The 18741-nt window shown below is 39.2% G+C and overlaps 1 protein-coding gene across 2 annotated transcripts in view; it reads left to right on the top strand.

Moving 5' to 3' along the window:
* Positions 1-18741, top strand: part of TTLL5 (tubulin tyrosine ligase like 5) — a 259783-nt gene that overhangs the window by 165741 nt on the left and 75301 nt on the right. The gene's annotated exons all lie outside the window — the stretch shown is intronic.

Raw genomic sequence — 18741 nt, 5'->3', positions numbered from 1 at the left:
GGAAATATTTTTTCCCATTTCCTAGGTTGCCTTTTTACTCTGTTGTTAGTGTCCTTTGAAATGCAAAAAAAATGAATTTTGATGAAGTACAATATTTCCATGTTTTTTTTCGTTGCCTGTGCCTTTGGTGTCGTATCCGAGAAATCTTTGCCAAATCCAATGTCATGAAGTTTGTGCCCTTTGTTTTCTTCTAAGAGTCTCACCATTTTCTCTCTTAATGTTTAGGTCTTTCAAATACACTGTCGTTTTTGCAGCATCTTATTGTTGACACAGGCCACCTCTATTCAGGATGGGAGGAGATGACTCGAGGGTGGGGGAATACAGGAAGTGGGGGTTGTTGGGGGATATCTTAAAGGCTGATTCCCACAATAATTCAGATACGTAGTTTTAAAAGTTAAATAATTCTGTAAGATTTATATTGAAAATGGGAATCCTTTGCTCCTTTTTTTTTTGGTGGTGCCGGAGATGGGTTTTATTGGCTTTCGCTTTTCTCAGGGAGCACCACCTCCCCGCAGGTCCCCGCAGTGTTGCTGTGTGAACTCACACGGGGATTCCTTTGCTCTTTCTTTCCCCACTGCTATAATGTTAATTTCCACACCTCAGCAATAACTCCTTTCAATTCTTTTAAGTGGCTATTTCCCTTCATATTTCTAAATCATATGTTTAGTCTGCCGTTTTGGACTTTGCATTTTATATATTACTTATTAATTTCCTATCAAGAGATGGAAGTTTAGCATTCTTATACTACCTCCTCCCGGCATAACCCTTACCACACACACACACACACACACACACACACACACTCTTTCCCTCCTCCCATCCTTGTACTACACATATAGTATGATTTTTTTGTTTAATCAGTGTTCACTGTTTTCATCCTCACGACTATGCCCTTAGAAACTTTTAGGCCTCTTGGAGTCATCATTTCTTCTCTCCTATTTATCCACTTCTGTCTTGTCTGAATTTCTGGGGGATTCTCTTAATAATTTCTTATACTATCTGTTTACCTAAGTCCAACTTGATACATGTTGTGAAATGAAAAAATGTTCTGAGTTTCAAATTTCTTCCAGTTCAAGACAATTTACACATTACTGCAAACCGATGGTGGGGGGTGGGGGGAATATATGTGCGTACACACACACACACACACACGTTGTAATTAATATAATATATAATATACCTAACTATATATTTTCCAGTTTTCAATAGACTGAAGTATTTCCATATTTTAAAAAATTAGTTGTACAAATAATACACACATGTAGCCACATCATAAAATAATCTAATAAATATATACAGATTGTGAGGAGGTAAAGCCCTCTCCTCAGAGACGACCATCATTAAAAGCTTGATTTGTTTATTTTTGCGTATATTTTTCTGTGACTTTTTTCTTTCCTAATGTCTCCCATGTTTTTTTGGTCTGTTTATATAAATTTACTTATTTTTTTTAAAGATTTTAGTTATTTATTTGACAGAGAGAGACAGCGAGAGAGGGAACACAAGCAGGGGGAGTGGGAGAGGGAGAAGCAGGCTTCCCGCTGAGCAGGGAGCCCGATGTGGGGCTCGGTCCCAGGACCCAGGGATCATGACCTGAGCCAAAGGCAGACGCTTAACGACTGAGCCACCCAGGCACCCCTTACTTAAGTATTTTTAGCTACTATGTAGTTTCCCAAAGTATGAATGCACCATAATTTATTGTACCATTTTCCTATTAAAGAGCAGTATGTTGTATCTAATTTAGGCATCTGCAGTGAGCACCTTATACATATATGTATATGTGCATGTGCAAGTATTTCTATAGGTTATGTTCCAAGAAGTGGAATTTGTTGCATCAAATGCTGTGTATACTTTGAATTTTTTATAGTTATTGTCAAATTGGCCTCTACAAAGGCTATACCGCTCTCCCCTCCAGTCTGGAGTATAGAAGCATGCCCTTTCCCCACACCCTTGCCAACATTACACCATTGGTCTTCCTGTCTCTTCTGCTGGACTGTCACATCTCTTTCATAAACTCCCTCCCATTTTTACTGATGATGAAATTAGATCAGAATCTATCTTCGGATATATCAGGGATGGTTTTTTGGGGGGAGGAGTACAACTGGGATCGGGCCCAGCAGTGGGAAGATAAAGGGTTCTCGGTGGTCTCTTTCTTTTCTTAATGTCAGCTAAGACTAGAAAGAATCTCTGTGAGTCAGCTTCTTTCCACCACACTGCTTAGGTGCTTTTCTTTCCTGGTTTTGTTTTTGACTGATTTCATCCATGGAGCCTGACCCTTCCCCCTCCTTAAGTAATGAATAACCAGAAAAGTCACAGAGCCCGGCAAACTGAGTGAAGGAAGCTTAAGGAAAATATTAAAAAGGAAGAAAAGTGTTTGATGTACTTTAAATATAAAATGTGGAAAAGTAGGGGAAGGGTGGGGGTTGGGGAAGGGAGGGGAGAGAGATTATTCACAGTAATGGGAACCAAATGTTGGCTGGGAAAGCTGCAGCTCTCACACTCTTCCTGTAAACCCAGCGGCTTTTCAAAGTGATAATAATGAAGAGCCAACAGCACAGGACACGCCTTAACCCTTCCATACCTGGACAGCTTCTTCCAGTCAGTTTTTCAGAGGCTGGTCCACTTTGAGGGAGTCCTGGTATGTGGAGAATTTGTTTACCTCTTGACACCCTGACAAAAGGAAGGAAGGTGGAGGCAAGTAGCAGAAGAGTGAGTGAACACCTGCTTGCTAACCCCCCTCACACTGTGCCTAAGTTTCTCTTTCAGTGCTGGGCTTTAATATCGGACAGTGAAGCAGCCTGCTTGACCAATAGCTTACCAGTTTTGAAGTGATGTATCTTCTCCCTCTGCTGTCCAGAAGGGGACCTAGAAGGAGATGAGGACTGCCACATAGCAGACAGGCGCTCTCTGTCCATCAGTAATAATCCCACTACATGAAGGCCCTCTGTGGAGTCTGAAGTCCTCTTGGGTGCCCAGTGTGTGCACTCATCTGAAGGCCTGGGCCTCTGTTTCTCTTGGAAGTCCTCTCATGCCTCCGTGGAATTGAGATGTGAAGACTTTGTGGAGCTGAAGGGCACTCCCTGACATGACTTCCAGGTGGTCAGGGACAGGCCTTTTAGCCCCGCCCTTTAACCATGGAGGGAGAATGAAAAGGGGGGAAGGGATGAAGATCCTGGTTCAGGTGGCTCTTCACTTCCATCTGGATTTAAACTTCGTTTAGGCACTTTTAAAAGTCCATTTGGGGTAAGAAAGAAGTCTTATTTTTCTATGTCAAATATTTACGATTTTTGAGAGGCAGCCCCCACATAGAGGGCAGGTGGCACTGCAGAGCAGACAGGTGCTCAGACCCCGCGATTAGCTGAGCAGGTTGCTGGGCCTCTCCAGGCCTCAGCTGCCTCATCTGTAACTTGAGGCATGAATGGTCTCTGCCCGCTCGGAACGTGAAGGGTTTCAGTAAGGTAAAGCATGGAAAACATTGAGCGCACTGCCAGGCATCTACCTTTCTCCGTCTTCATCGTTACCCTCATATTGCCTGTGGCTAAAATTGAACTATCTTTTTGGTTTCAAATGGTTTTAAAAGACATCTTTGGGACGATTTTATCTTTTTCATGTTTTAGTCTATGATCTATTTTGAATCAATTTTTGTGTGAAGTATGAGGTTTATGTTGTGGTTCATTTTTTTGCCTATCAATATGCCATTGCTCCAGCACCATTTGTTAGTAAACAAATGGCTAATTTAAAAAAGGGTATCCTTCCTCCATTGCGTTGGTTTTTCTAGCTTGTCAAAAATCAGTCACTATTTGTTTGCGTCGTGGATGATTTTGTTTTATTTTAAATATTTTATTTTTGGTACTAAGTCTTTGACTTTTTTTTTCCTAAGTAGGCTCTACACCCATTGTGGGGCTTGAACTCATGACCCCAAGATCAAGACTTGCATGCTGTATCAACTGAGCCAGCCAGGTGCCCCGGGTCTTTGATGATTTTAGTATTCCTAAAACAAAGGCCTATAGCAATAATTGTTATTAACTAGAAAATCCTTAGCAAAGACTCTTAGGTTCTCATTTTCTGTTCTTCCACGTTAACTGTGGAATCCTCCAGATTTAGGTTCAAAAGCAGCTCTTTCACTTACTCTGTATGTGAAGGTAAACCTGTTATTCAGCGTAAGCCTCGGTGTCCTCATCTCTAATACAGAACAGTAACACCTGTCTCCGTGGGTTGCTGTGAAGGCTAAGCATGGTAAGGCATGTAAAGGGCTTCGCTTGAAGTCAGGCATTTAGAGTCCTCACGCTAATGGAGTAGTGGCGGTGAGAGCTGCATGTCTCCCTGCTTGGCCATCCTAAGCCACGCTTACTCATGCCCTTTGCCTTCCCCAAAGCTGAGCTTTTTTTAGCCTTTCCGTGGTAGCTTCATCATGAGTGCATGAGTGATTCCAATTAAAGCTACTGTGCTATGCTTTACTTAGATGACAGTTCTGACCAGTAACATTTCTATTTCAGAATACAGCAGATGACAGGTCACTGTCTTACCAGCTGTAATTACAGCATCTCTGTACCCTCCCCCACCCCCACCATTTAGCCACATTGGCTTTCCTATTCTTCCCCGCTCTTTTATATGCTGTTCCTTCTGCCTGGAATGTATGTCCTTCCCAGTTGTCAAATTGCTGGTCATCTTTTGAGATCATTTCTACTTTGAAGAAATCAAGCCTTTCTTGATTTCCTCCTTAGGAAGTTGCTCCCTTCCTTTTGTTTTCTAAAGCTAATGTCCTGTTTTCAGCACAGCGGCATACAGAGTTTGTGGAGTACCAGGAGTTTTTTTTTCTGTTTGGAAAAATATACACATATCTTTTACAATGCATAAATAAATAAAATATATTCATATGTGTTCACATTAATATGAAATGATAAAAGCAGGATCATATAATCACAGTATACTGGAACAAGATGAATGACACACACCAGGGTACCATGATTGCAGAATAGGATTAGGGGTGACATTTTTTCTCCTTCTTCACACTTTTCAGTAGTTGGGCATTTTCGTAGTCAGCATGTATTAATTTTTAAATTGATTGTTCAATATACCTTACAATTTACTATTAATTCAGAAATATGCCTCCCTTATTTGAAACAATAAGATTCCGTTCTGCCATTGGTTAAAGAAGGGAACAAAAGAAAGGGAAGAAAAAAAGAGCTAACATTTATTGAGTGCCCAGTTCATGCCAGGTCCTGTGCTTTTATGATTTATCCTATTTATTCCTGAAAACATGCTATAACATGAATATTGTTATCCTCAAGTATAGATGGTGAAATAGCCTTAGAAATATTGCCTTTTTTTTTTTTTTTAAGATTTTGTTTATTTGTCAGAGAGAGAGCACAAGCAGGGGGAGCGGGAGAGGGAAAAGCAGGCTTCCCACTGAGCAAGGAGCACGACGGGGGACTTGATCCCAGGACCCTGGGATCATGACCTTAACCAACTGAGCCACCCGGGCATCCCGAAATATTGCCATTTGAGTCTAGCTCTTTCTTTTTTCTTTTTCTTTTTTTATTATTAAAATATAATCCCTCTTTAAGAAAATGCAATACCTCTTAATTTACCCCACCTATTTTGCCCATCCTCCCACCCCCTCCCCTCTGGCAACCACCAGTTTGTTCTGTGTATTTATGAAGCTACTTCTGGGTTTTGTTTGTTTTGTTTTTAGATTCTGCTTATGAGTGAAATCATACAATATCTAGCTTTGTGTGACTTACTTCACATAGTGTAATACCTTCTAGATGTATCAATGTTGTCACAAATGGCAAGATCTCATTCTTTTTTATGGCTAAGTAATATTCGTGTGTGTGTGTGTGTGTGTGTGTGTACACATTACATCTTCATCCATTCATCTGTTGATGGACACTTGGGCTGCTTCCATATCTTGGCTATCGTAAATGAGGCTGCAGCAAATATAGGGGTGCATATATCTTTTCAAATGAGTGTTTTTGTTTTCTCTGGGTAAATACCCAGTAGTGGAATGACTGGATCATGTGGTAGCTCTATTTTTAACTTTTTGAGGAACCTCCTTACCGTTTTCCACAGTGGCTGCTCCAGTTTACATTCCCAGCAGTCCTGCACGGGACTTTTTTCTCCACATCCTCACCAACACTTGTTGTTTCTCGTCCTTTTGATACTAGCCATTCTGACTGGTATGAGGTGGTATCTGATTGTGGTTTTGATTTGCATCTCCCTGATAAGTGATGATGAATATCTTTTTATACATCGTCTTTGGGAAAATGTCTATTCAGGTTCTCTGCCCATTTTTAAATCAGATTATTGGTGGGTTTCTTGGTGTCAAGTTGTATAAATTCTTTAAATATTTTGGGTATTAACCTCTTATTGGGCATATCTGCAGATACCTTCTTAGTAGGTTACCTTATCATTTTGTTGGTAGTTTCCTTTGCCATGCAGAAGCTTTTTAGTTTGGTGTAGTCTCAATACTTAATTTTTTTCTTTTGTTTCCCTTGCCTGGGAGGCATATCTAGAAAAATGTTGCCAAGGCCAGTGCCCAAGAGATTACTGCCTATGTTTTCTTTTAGGAGTTTTTTGGTTTCAGATTTCACATTTAGGTCGTTAATCCATTTTGAGTTTATTTTTGCGTATGGTGTGAGAAAGCAGTCCAGTTTCATTCTTTTGCTTGTAGCTGTTGTCCAGTTTTTCCAGCAGCATTTACTGAAGAGACTCTCTTTTCCCCATTGCACATTCTTGCCTCCTTTTTTTTGAAGATTAATTGACCATATAAGCGTGGGTTTATTTCTAGGCTCCCTATCCTGTTCCTGTGTGTCTGTTTTTGTGCCAGTACCATATTTTTTTATTACTATAGCTTTGCAGTATATTTTGAAATCTGGGACTGTGTTACCTCCAGCCTTGTTCTTTCTCAGTTGCTTTAGTTATTTGGGATCTTGTGTGGTTCCATTCGAATTTTAGGACTATTTGTTCTAGTTCTGTGAAAAATGCTATATTTGGCAAGGATTGCACTGACTCTGTAGATTGCTTGGAGTAGGATGGACATTTCAACAGTATTAGTGTCCAACTCTGTCTGACATGAGAGCTCATGCTCTTTTTACTAGTTTAACTTTCCTACTCTTCAGAAGAGGAAAATCAGTACTAGACTTTTCACAATGGTATCCCAGACTAGTCTAAGACCTATTTATTAATGATGATAATGTGCAAAAGAGAGGTGGAAAGATTTCTGAAAATAAACTATCATTTGTGGAGTATAAGAAACAACCTGTGAACAAAAGTGGAGAAAATTTTGGTTAGAAGCTGAAGCAAATAGTTCAGCATTATAAATATCTTTACCACAGTCTATGACTCTGGACAATTTTTCACTTTCACCACACTCATGCTTTGTGTGTGGGCAGGAAACATCACTAGCCTGAAGAGCTAACTATAAGTATATATGGTTTGTATTTAGGATTCGGATTAAATTTCTATTTGCTTTGTATGCTGACTTTTCTGACTCTGACTTTTTTTATTTCTTTCACAGATTTGACCCAGCAGTTCAGGTAGATTAGGATGACTACTTTAGTGTTCTTGGTTTCTTACAGTGGCCTAATCATGCTGGTGCTGGTCAACATGTCTTAGAAATATGACTTATCATTTTAGCTATGGCTTAACAAACGCATTATTCAGTAACTATGGTATGTTAGAAGAGAACCATTGCTTCTCAGCTGTTTGGCTAAGATCGAGTAGTTGGAGAGAACCGTGTTATCATGAAAAGGATATAAAGAAAAAGAAATAATGAAAGATGTCCCTTTTAGGCTCCAGGCCATTTATGGACTTAGTGTGTGGGGAACCAGGTCACAGACAGACATGGAGAGAAATCATACATTCCTTCATCAGCACGTATAATGTCTGAATTTAGAGCTCTGGAAGTAAAGAATTTTTGTTTGATTCAATCCCTATTATATTCCTATTTTTATAATATTCATAGGAAAGCTCTTTGCTTCTCTATATGAAGAGGACCCCTTTTACTGTATAAGAATATGGATTGCCTGTTGATCTCTGAGAAATCAGGTTATGTACTATTGAACCTCAAAAATAAAATCATATATAAAAGTAATACTAGCTAATAGTAACATGTAGTGCTTATGGTATGCCGTGCACTAAGTGTTTTACGTATACCTTAACTCATTTAAAAGCTTTTACTATGTGCTAGCAACTGTTCTCAAAACTCTACATGTATTAACTGATTTAGTGCTCACAGCTACTTTGTAAGATAAGTACTGTTATCATTCCCATTTTACAGATGAAGAGACTAACTACAGAGAAAAGAAGTGATTTGCCCAAGATACACATTGGTGAATGGCAGTCAGGATTCAAACCCAAGCAAGTAGTCACAGAATCCATGCTCTTAACCACTCTCCTAGTAATTCTCAATGGTGTGTGTCCGAATCATCTGAAGGGCTTGTGAAAACAGATTGCTAAACCCAGATCCAGAGTTTCTGGTTCCAGTAGGTCTGGGGTAAGGCTCGATTATTTTCATTTTTAACAAGTTTCCACGTGATGCTATGCCATTGGTTCAGGGGACCACACTGAGAATCACTCTCCTGGGGCTGGTTACGAATTAGTAGTATTCAGTGCAAGCAGCTGAGGACCAGAATCAAGAGTTAGGGTGGTATCCTCTCGGAGGCAGGTGCCTGCATTTTGCACTAGCTGTGACGTTGGACTAAGCCCCTCTAGTAAATCTTGGGGACAGCACATTCCTTTTTTTTTTCAGGTAGGCTCCATGCCCAGTGTGGGGCCCACCATGGGGCTTGAACTCAGGACCCTGAGATCAAGACCTGGGCTGACATCAAGAGTCCCAGCACTTAAACGACGGAGCCACCCAGGCACCCCAGGGGACAGCACATTTCAGTAGACTTGTCTTGACATAACAGAAGCATGGGCCATGGTTGCCATGCCATGGACTTCACGAATAAGAGGCCACTTCCTAGTATGATGAAGTATTGTTTCCATAGATTGTACATTGAAGGTACCTTGGGAATGGGCTCCTAAAAGCCACACACACACACACACACACACACACACACACACACACACACACAACTGCAGTAAGACAAAAAGACCTGAGCATTAGTACACATTTTATTTCCTTCTTTTTGGTCCTATAACTTTGAAGGAAAGAAAAAAACAAAAACCTCCTTTCTTGTGATTTCCCCAGTATTTTCTCTATTTTATAAAAACAACTTTATTTGTAAAGAAAAAAGGACTGGTGGAGAAGGTAAAAAGTTTAAAAAGAGAAAGAAAAGAAACAGGGAGTTTTTTTTAGTTGTTCCCCCATCTCCCTTGGCCAGTTGAAGAAAGGGGGCAGAGACAGGTGACTGAAGCCAAAGCTGGAGCCTCGACTCTTCCAAGTTGCCTGCTGTTTTGCTTCCTGGGGAAAAGTGGAGAAACGAAAGGAGCCTAACTGATGTGATGAGGCAGGAATTCTAAATCTGTGACACTTTGCAAGCTGTTTGTGTGCACTGGGTTTGAACCCAGCTACAATTCAGTGTAGAAGTTCTTGGAAACTGGCATGTCAGCTGTCCTAGACAATCTGCACATTAACTTTCACTTTGAAAACTTTTCCTGGCTTGTCTTTGCAGGGTGTGAACGCTGGCCCATGGTGGGCCACTTTACCAGGGCCAGCTGCGCTCGTGTGTACCTGCCTTGTTGTCGCAAAGGCATCGGACATTTCCCTTCATTTGATGAAAACCCTGCCTAGCTGGACTCGGTCTTCATTGTTGAATGAACTGGTGTCAGGGAGTTCTCTTTTGGCTTTCTTAAAGGTCACTCTTTGCTCACTTCTTTTTAGTTCACAGCTACATTTTTCAGGCTTCATGTGGTATGCTGGTTATGCCAAAGTAAAGAGCTGGATCAAAGACATTTCTTGTTAATAAGGCGAAGGATCAATCTGTCTTTTCAGATCCAGACTGCTAATAGATAAAGGACGAGGGAGTCTCCGTCTATATAACTTGCTGATTGCCAGAATCCTAAGCTGCCTTCTAGAACAGTGCTATGAACTTAACCTTTGAATGGTTAGGTTTTATATCCAGCTTTGTGTTCCATAAAGCTTGCCCCCAAATTCTCTGCCAGATGTACTAAGAAATCCCAACTTTGTCCTTATTTCCTCCTCCTGGAGATCATTCCATCAATCATGGAGTGGTACGAGTGTGGCGACGGCAAAAGTCTGGTTCACATTCAGTATCCATTGTCAAGTCCAGCTGGCTGGGCTCTCACTGTATTTTTAAAAGCCAGGCATATCAATGCTTGGCTTTTTGACATGATACCTCCGTGTGTTCTTCCCAAATTTATGTCATTGTCACACAGTATTTAATAAACTCAAAGTAAAAAAGTAGCCAAAATGTCCCCTACCCCGACATCTTCCAGGTATCACTACTGCTTCCTTTTCCTTTTTTTAGATCTCTGCTTACTGAATGAATAAATCAGAAACCTCCCCTCTCAATTGCTTGCAATTCTGTATTTCAAGTTACATATCTTATTTGGACCCTGCTCACATTTTAATCTCTTTTGAATCATGCTTTTTTTTTTTTTTTTTTTTTTTGCCTCTATTGATTTTGAGCCACCTTATTGTAGCATGTTGTCCTACTTCCACTTTTGGCTTTTCTATTAAAAGAAGGGTAGTAAACAATAGGTGATAGATTTATTTTGGGGATGCCAATTGATATACAGTCTCTTCCTTATTTAGGTTCTTAATTTTCAGGGCACATCTTTGCCCCATCCAAATGCTGTTCTCCTCAAGGAAAATGAAACTCACAAGATTGATGGTATTGAATCAGTCTTATTTTTCTCTACTTAATAATTGAATTACTATCTCCAAAGAGGAGCATTTCTTATGATTACTAATTCATGATTTATGGTTTTAGTCCTTGTGATTCAGTGCATGATTTAATGTGCAAAGAAGCTCATACCCTGGGAAAGGAAGGGAAGAGACAGAAATAAATTAGATGCTGAATATGTAAACTAGTAACCGAGATGTCAGTTTCAGGCCCAAATTGAAGAGGTTAGCAAACCAATGATTTGGCAGTCCTTAGAGAAGGAAAAGGGAATTACTTAAGCTTAGCATTGATTCATGAAAAAAAAGAAAAAAAGCCATGCTAGACTAACCTCATTTCCCTTCATGGTAGAATTACTTTAGTAAGAGAAGATCAGGGGACTAAGAAAGAATTATCGTAACTGGGTTTCAGCCCGGCCAAATGAAATCTTGTGAGCACAGAAGAGAAATGTGAACAAGATAATACTGTCGGTAGGAATATCTGGTGACTAAATAGGCAAGTCTCTTTTTTTTTTTTAATTTAAGATCAATTATTTAACATATAGTGTATTATTAGTTTCAGAGGTAGTTTAGTGATCCATCAGTTACATACAACACCCAGTGCTCATTACATCAAGTGCCCTCCTTAATGCCCATCACCCAGTTACCCCATCCCCCTACCCACCTAACTGTACCCAAACAATGCATCAGTGTAAGTTTGAGAATTAGGTCTCTGGGGCTTTTTCATTGGCCCCTTAGTTCACCATATTTATCAATGAATTCATTCATCCATTCTTATTTATTTAGGCCCCTACTACTATATGCTCGGCACTTACATAGCTAGAAGACATACTGATCCCATTTTCAGACAACATGAATATGGGATACTGAATACCTCGAATGACAATCAGTATTAACGATGATTTGATCTGGCCAGAATGATGAGTCTGGTTCATGGGATTTAGTAAGGAAAAACATAAAGCTCTTCACACGGTTTCAGAAATTCAAGTGTGAAGAAGGCTTGAGGGTTCAGGTTCACTTTAAGTCTAATAGAAGTTAACAGTGGAGGGCGCCTGGGTGGCTCAGTTGGTTAAGCGACTGCTTTCGGCTCAGGTCATGATCCTGGAGTCCCGGGATCGAGTTCCGCATCGGGCTCCCTGCTCGGCAGGGAGTCTGCTTCTGCCTCTGACCCTCCCCCCTCTCATGTGCTCTCTCTCTCTCTCTCGTTCTCTCTGTCTCAAATAAATAAATTAATTAATTAAAAAAAAAAAAAGAAGTTAACAGTGGAATAAGAACTGCCAAAACCCAATAATATCACGTGGGGAAATTTTCACAACATATTGCCAGGTGAAAAAACCAGACTACAAAGCAGATAGTGCAGAATCACTTCCTGTGTGAGGGAAGGACACACAAAGGAAGAATATACATCAAAATTTACAGTAGCCATCTTTGTTGGATCACAGATAGATGACTTGGTTTTTTGCCTGTCTTTTTATATTTGTCAGGTTTATGGTATTGAGAACATAATGCTTTTGTTCCTTAAAAAGAATTACTTTTGTTTCATTTTGAAAAGATATAAGGAGATGTAGGCACTGCTGGTAGCTTAGGCTTTTACTAACAGGATTGGGGGTGGGAGGAGGACTGTGATTCTCTCCCTCATTCATGCTCACATCCACTGCCTGAACAGCTGCCCCCTCCCTGGTAATCAGCATTGTTAGTAAACCCACATTTCCACATAGGGGCCAGCGTCCTGCCCAGAGTTCGAACATTATCCGTCTGGGTTGGCTTGGAGTAGCAGGACTCCATCATGAGCCATCTCTGGTGGGGAAGACTGGCAAGCGGACTGGGCTCCCCTGCTCACACACGCTGAGCGACTCTCAAGTCCTTTTTCAGATCCACTAGGTTGGCGCCCCCATTATCGCCCAGTTAGCCCACACGGGCACAATCCTTGGAAGGAGATTATAAGTACTGCTTTGCTTCTGTTCTTTCTGACGTGCTCACGCCTGTTCCTTAGTGCCCTTATTGTTCGTTTCCCCAGAGGTTTGGATTCACTTTCCGTGGGAAGAATGGTATTAGTAGCTCCCATTTATTATGTGTGCCAAACACCGTGCTAAATGCTTTACATGGATTATCCCATTTAGTTCTTGGACCAACCCTGTGAGATATGGGGTTGATTTTTTATTCCCATTTCTCAGCTGCGGAAACCAAGGCATGGAGAGGCTGAGTGAGTGGGAGAGTCAGGATTTGAACCCAGCTGTCTTGTTGTAGAGCACAGCCCTGGCCACCAAGCTGTGCTGCCTGCCGCCTGTTCTCGGGGTCATCCAGTTCAGAAGCTGGGGTGTGGATCCAGGGGCGCGGGGCCTCTGCTCTTCCTCCAGAATTCTCTCACCAACCCAGCTCTTGGATTGGTTTTGATTCCTTTCCAGAATCTAAAACCTTTCATTTCTTTTTGCCTTCTTTCTTGGATTATTTCTTTAATCCTTTCCCAAGAGCTTTTCATCCTCTCAAATAAACAAAATATTTAAAGGTTTTTAAGCCCTTTCACCCTGTTCTGAAGCAGGAAGATCAGCTTGCATTTATAATTTTATATAGTTCCGTGCTTTTGACCTAGTGTATAGGTCATCAAACGTTCACTGGTTTTCCAGGTAATTTCTGAGCTTTTCTGTCTTTCTAATACTACTCGATTGTACTTCAGCTTTTCCTGCAAAAGTGCTATTTCAGTATAACTCCACAGATTCAAAATGGAAAAGGTCAAAGTGTTCTATATAGTCTTATCTCAAGGAGCAAACTCAAAAGGAAAAAATAAATTTTAGTCTTTAGCACCTGCATTTTCAGAGATCATTTAAAAATAATATTCCAGGGCGCCTGGGTGGCTCAGTTGGTTAAGCGACTGCCTTCGGCTCAGGTCATGATCCCGGAGTCCCTGGATCGAGTCCCACATCGGGCTCCCTGCTTGGCAGGGAGTCTGCTTCTCCCTCTGACCCTCCCCCCTCTCATGCGCTCTCTCTCTCATTCTCTCTCACACAAATAAATAAATAAAATCTTTAAAAAAAAAAAAATATTCCAACACAAAAACTCTCTCGAATTGAGGCACCTGTCACTGTGAGCGTAAAATCTCTTGGCAGGTCTAACTCATTCCATTTAAATAATTTTAGGCACAAATCTCATTTGGCTAGCTATCACTGTTCCCAGTCAGCAGTTACCAACAGCAAGCCTGGAGACTTGTTAGTAGACAGCTCCAGTGTTATTTCTTAAATTTGTGTCTAAATTCGACACACTTTTATTTTTTCACTAATGAAAGAAGGTCTCCGTCGTTCACCGGATGCCTTTAGTAAGCAGACTTTTTTCTTGGAGCCTACACCATGCAATTTTAATGCCAAACTTAACTGTCACCGACCCCTTGACCCCCTTCTAAGTACATATTACTTCTAATCTCATAATGTATCTTCAGGCTTAGTTTTTCCGAGCCAGCATTTCTTTCTGCCTTTCGTCCACACTGCTCATTTACCATCATTAATGCCGCTCTGCTTACATTGCCCTCACTTCCCCAGACCTTCTGCCAGCTTATTGGGTCCTGCAGGGGCTGACGTGATTTTCCTCACTCACATTACCATGTAGGCTGCTGGCTCCCCTTGACTCGGCCCAGCACTGCACCTCCTCCGCTTTGAATGCCTCTGGAAATGCCACCTATTCCAGAGTCCTGCCATTCCTGCCTTTCTCCCACCTCCTCCTCTTCCTCGTGGACTCACCTTCACAAGTGCGTTTCCTCTGGACCTGGAGCTCTTTGGGAGCAGGTCTTTTTCTTCTTGCTAGTCCCTAGGAACAGGGCCCAGTAGATGGGTTGGGTTTATTTTGTGGGTTATTTACTCATGAGTTGAATGCTGCTGAAATGGGAGAACTATTTAGGCATGTACCTTTACATGGGATCCTAGTAGTGCAACAAGCATGAAGAGAAAAAGTAATTTTACTACAAAAATCAGGGAAGTCAAGAATAGAGATGTAACATATACACAGAATGGGAATTATAATATTTAGGTATTTCATGAAAGATGAAAGAAATATCTTTCTTTAGTTGAGGTAAAATTTACATAAAGTACATGGATCTTAAGTGTTCAATGAGTTTTGACAACTTTATACATCCACATAACCCCCACTCAACACAAGATGTGGCACGTCTCCATCATACTCAAAATTCCATGTCTCTTCCTAGTCAATACTCCTCCTCCCTCAGTAATCACTCTTTTGACTTCTCTTATGATAGATTAATTTTGCCTAATATTTTTTTAAACTTTTTTTTTATCGTGGTGAAATGCACATAACATAGAATTTACAAACCATTTTTAAGTGTAGAGTGGCGTTAAATCCATTCACATTCTTGTACAACCGTCACTGCCATCCATCACCGTGACTCTTTTCATCTTTTCATCTCATAGAACTGAAAATTGTACCCATTAAACAGTAAATCCCCTTCCTCACCACCCCCCCAAGTTCCTGCAACCACTGTTATACTTTCTGTCTCTATGATTTTGACTACTCTAAGTACCTTATACGGAGTGGAATCATGCAGTATTTGCCTTTTTGTGACTGGTATCTTTCACTCGGCATAATGCTCTCACAGTCCATCCATGTTGTAGCATGTTGCAGAGTTCCCTTCCTTTTTAAGGCTGGATAATGTTTCATTAAATTATATACCACATTTTGTTTATCCATTTATCCTTGGTGGACACTTGGGTAGCTCTCACATTTTAGCTATTGTGTTATGAACGTGGGTGTGTAAATATAGTTTTGCCTCTTCTTGGACCTCATATAAGTGGAATCATCCAATATTCTTTTGTATCTGACTTCTTTCCTTCAACACAGTGTTTTAGAGATTCATCTATATTGTTGCTTATATCAGTAGTTCAATCTTCTGTGTGGTTGAGTAGTGTTCTGAATGGATATTCCCACAACTTATTTATCCATTTTCTTACTGAGGGACATTAGGATTTTTTTACTATTGTGAATACAAACTCAATGAGAATTCTTAAACAACTATTTTTCATAACCGTATATCTTCACTTCTTCTGGGTGTGTACTTAGGAGAATATGTTTTCTGAAACTATTATATCACTTTACACTCCCATCAGCAATGTGTGAGATTTCTAGTCACTCACATGTTTACCAACATTTGGTGTTGTTACCTGTTTGACTTTAGTCATTTTAATAGATGTAAACTGCTATTTTCATTTTCCGGATGACTACTGATACTGAGAACTTTTTATGTGCTTTTTCGTGTTTTATTGTCCAGTCATATGTATATTTTTGTAAAGTATCCAGATATTTTATACATTTTTAAACTAGGTTGTCATTTTATTGTTGAAGCCAACAGTTAATAATAGGACTTCATTATATATTATCAATTAGGAATCCTTTCTCACCTATATGTATTGTAAATATTTTTCTTTAGGACATGGCTTGCCTGTTCATTTTCTTAGTGATATCTTTTGGTGAGCAGAAATCTTTAATTTTAATAAAGTTTATCAATCTTTTTTCATTTACGATTAGAGCTCTTTATGTCTTAAGAAATCCTTCCCTATGACAAGCTTACAAAGATATTCTCATATTTTCTTTTAGACGCTTTTAGGTTTGGGGGTCTGTGATCCAAGTCAAATTTATTTTTGTGTACGGAACAAAGTAGAGGTTGAGGTTCATTTTCTTTTTTTATCATATGGATATCCAGTTGTTTAGCACCATTTGTTTAAAAAACTTTCTTTTCCCTGTTGAAGTCACTTGGCACCTTGGTCAAAAATCAATTGACTGTATATTTGTGGGTCTATTTCTGAACTCTTTATTCTATTTCATGGATCTCCTTGTTTACTATTATGCTTATGCTGTACTATCTTGATTGTGGTAGTTTTATAGTGGCCTTGAAATCAGGTAATGTAAATCTCCCTTTCAAAATTATTTTGACTATTCTAGATTCTTTGACTTTTCCGCATAAATTTTAAAATCAACTGGGCAGTTTCTTCAATAACAGCAAAGCCTCCTGGGATTTTTACTGTAATTGCATTGGATCTGTAGATCAGTCGGGGGTGGTTTCCAGTTCTGGTAGTGGCCGATTAAGTTTTTATCTTATCAGCCCACTGGATAAAATACAAAATACAACTACCTGAAGGCAGTGGAAGGTAAACAAAAGCTGGTACACACTAGAGAAGCCAGTATTTGGAAGAAGGAAATGAACATTTGGAGGAAGGGAACTGCAATAGGTGAGCTTTGTCTTTTTGTCTTTTATTTATTGCCTTTTAACCTGAGGGCAGGTCACAGTTTGCTATTAGAACCTAATGTAGAAATCCAAAGTAACTGGCTTGACAAACCGGAGGATAGAGTTCAGGACAAACACGCCTGTTGGCGAGTAAGAGGAGAGCCTTGGCAATGAGGCAACCAGAAAGGGGGAGGTATACTCCAAACTATACAGTTAAAGCTAAAAGAACTGAACATAGATCTGAGCCACAGCCCACTGAGGGAAAAACAGAATTGCAGTTGGAGTTCAGCCAAGTTAACTGCCTGCTTAAAACACATACTTGGTCTTTGGAGCAATAGAATACAATCCAGTATCTATAACATTTCACAGTGTCCAAGATATAATATGAAATTATTCAACATCTGAAAAAACAGGAAAATATGACCCATTCTTAGAATAAAAGGTGGGGCCAGTCTTAAGAAGGCTCAGATGTTGGAATTAATAGAAAATGATTTTAAAGTGGCTATTATAACAATGAACAAGAATGTAAAGGAAACTATGCTTCAGTGAATCAAAGAGGAAATCTCAAGACAGATTCCAGATGGAAACTGTGGAACTAAGAAAAACAGTATCTGAAATATAGAATAAATATCTTAACAATAGTGAGCCTTCCAATGGGTCAACATGCTATATCTATATATTTATTTAGATTTTGTTTAATATTTCTCATTAATGTTCTATAAATTCAGTGTAGAGATCCTACACATTTTTAAGTATATTTATTTCTAGATATTTGGTGTTTTTATGAGATTATAAGTTGTATTGCATTCTAAAATTTCACTTTCCTATTGTGTATTATTGGCATTTAAAAATACAATTGCATTTTGTTTATGGACCTTAATTTCTGCAACCTTATTACCAGTGTTTTTATAAAATTCATAGGGTTTTCTTTGTAAACAATCATGTCTGTGAATAATGGCAGGGTTTTTTTTTCTTGTCTTATGACACTGGCTATGTATTCCATTACTAATTTCGAATAGAAGTGGTAAGAGAAAACATCCTTCCTTTATTCCTATTCTTAGAGGAAAAGAGTTCAGTGTTTCACCAATAAGTATGATGTTAACCATAGATTTTTTATAGATCTACTTTATTATATATTATCATATATACTTTATTAGACTGAGGAACTTTCTTTCTGTTCCTAGTTTACTAAGAGTTTCTGTTGTGAATGGGTGTTGCATTTTGTCTAATGCATTATACCATCTAATGTTCTATTATGATTTTCTTCTTTATTCTTTTAAAGTGGTGAATTACATGATTGATTTTTGAATCTTAAACTATTCCTGTGGTAAATATCACTTTGTCGTGATATATGATCTTATTTTTTTATAGGAGGTAGATTTTTTATATAGAAGATAGATGTAGATTGATTAGTTTTATTTGCTAGTATTTTGTTAAAGCTTTTTGTGTATATATTCATTGGACATATTGACCTGTAATTTTCTTGGAATGTCTTTGTCACATTTTATGTTAACATCATAAAATGAGTTGGGAAATTTTCCCTTCTCTCCTTTATTTCTGAAAGATTTTGTGAAAGAGTGGAATTATTTCTTCTTTAAATGTTTGATAGAATTCATTGAAACCATCTGGGCTTAAAGTTTTTTTGTAAGAAGGTTTTTGATTACAAGTTAAATTTCTTTATATACATATTTATATAGAGAGAGCTATTTAGACT

Source organism: Mirounga leonina, unplaced genomic scaffold (genome assembly GCF_011800145.1).
Source record: "Mirounga leonina isolate KUSES-001 unplaced genomic scaffold, KU_Mleo_1.0 Mir_82, whole genome shotgun sequence".
In the NCBI taxonomy this organism is placed as follows: domain Eukaryota; kingdom Metazoa; phylum Chordata; class Mammalia; order Carnivora; family Phocidae; genus Mirounga; species Mirounga leonina.
This window is presented reverse-complemented; position numbering and strand designations above follow the sequence as displayed.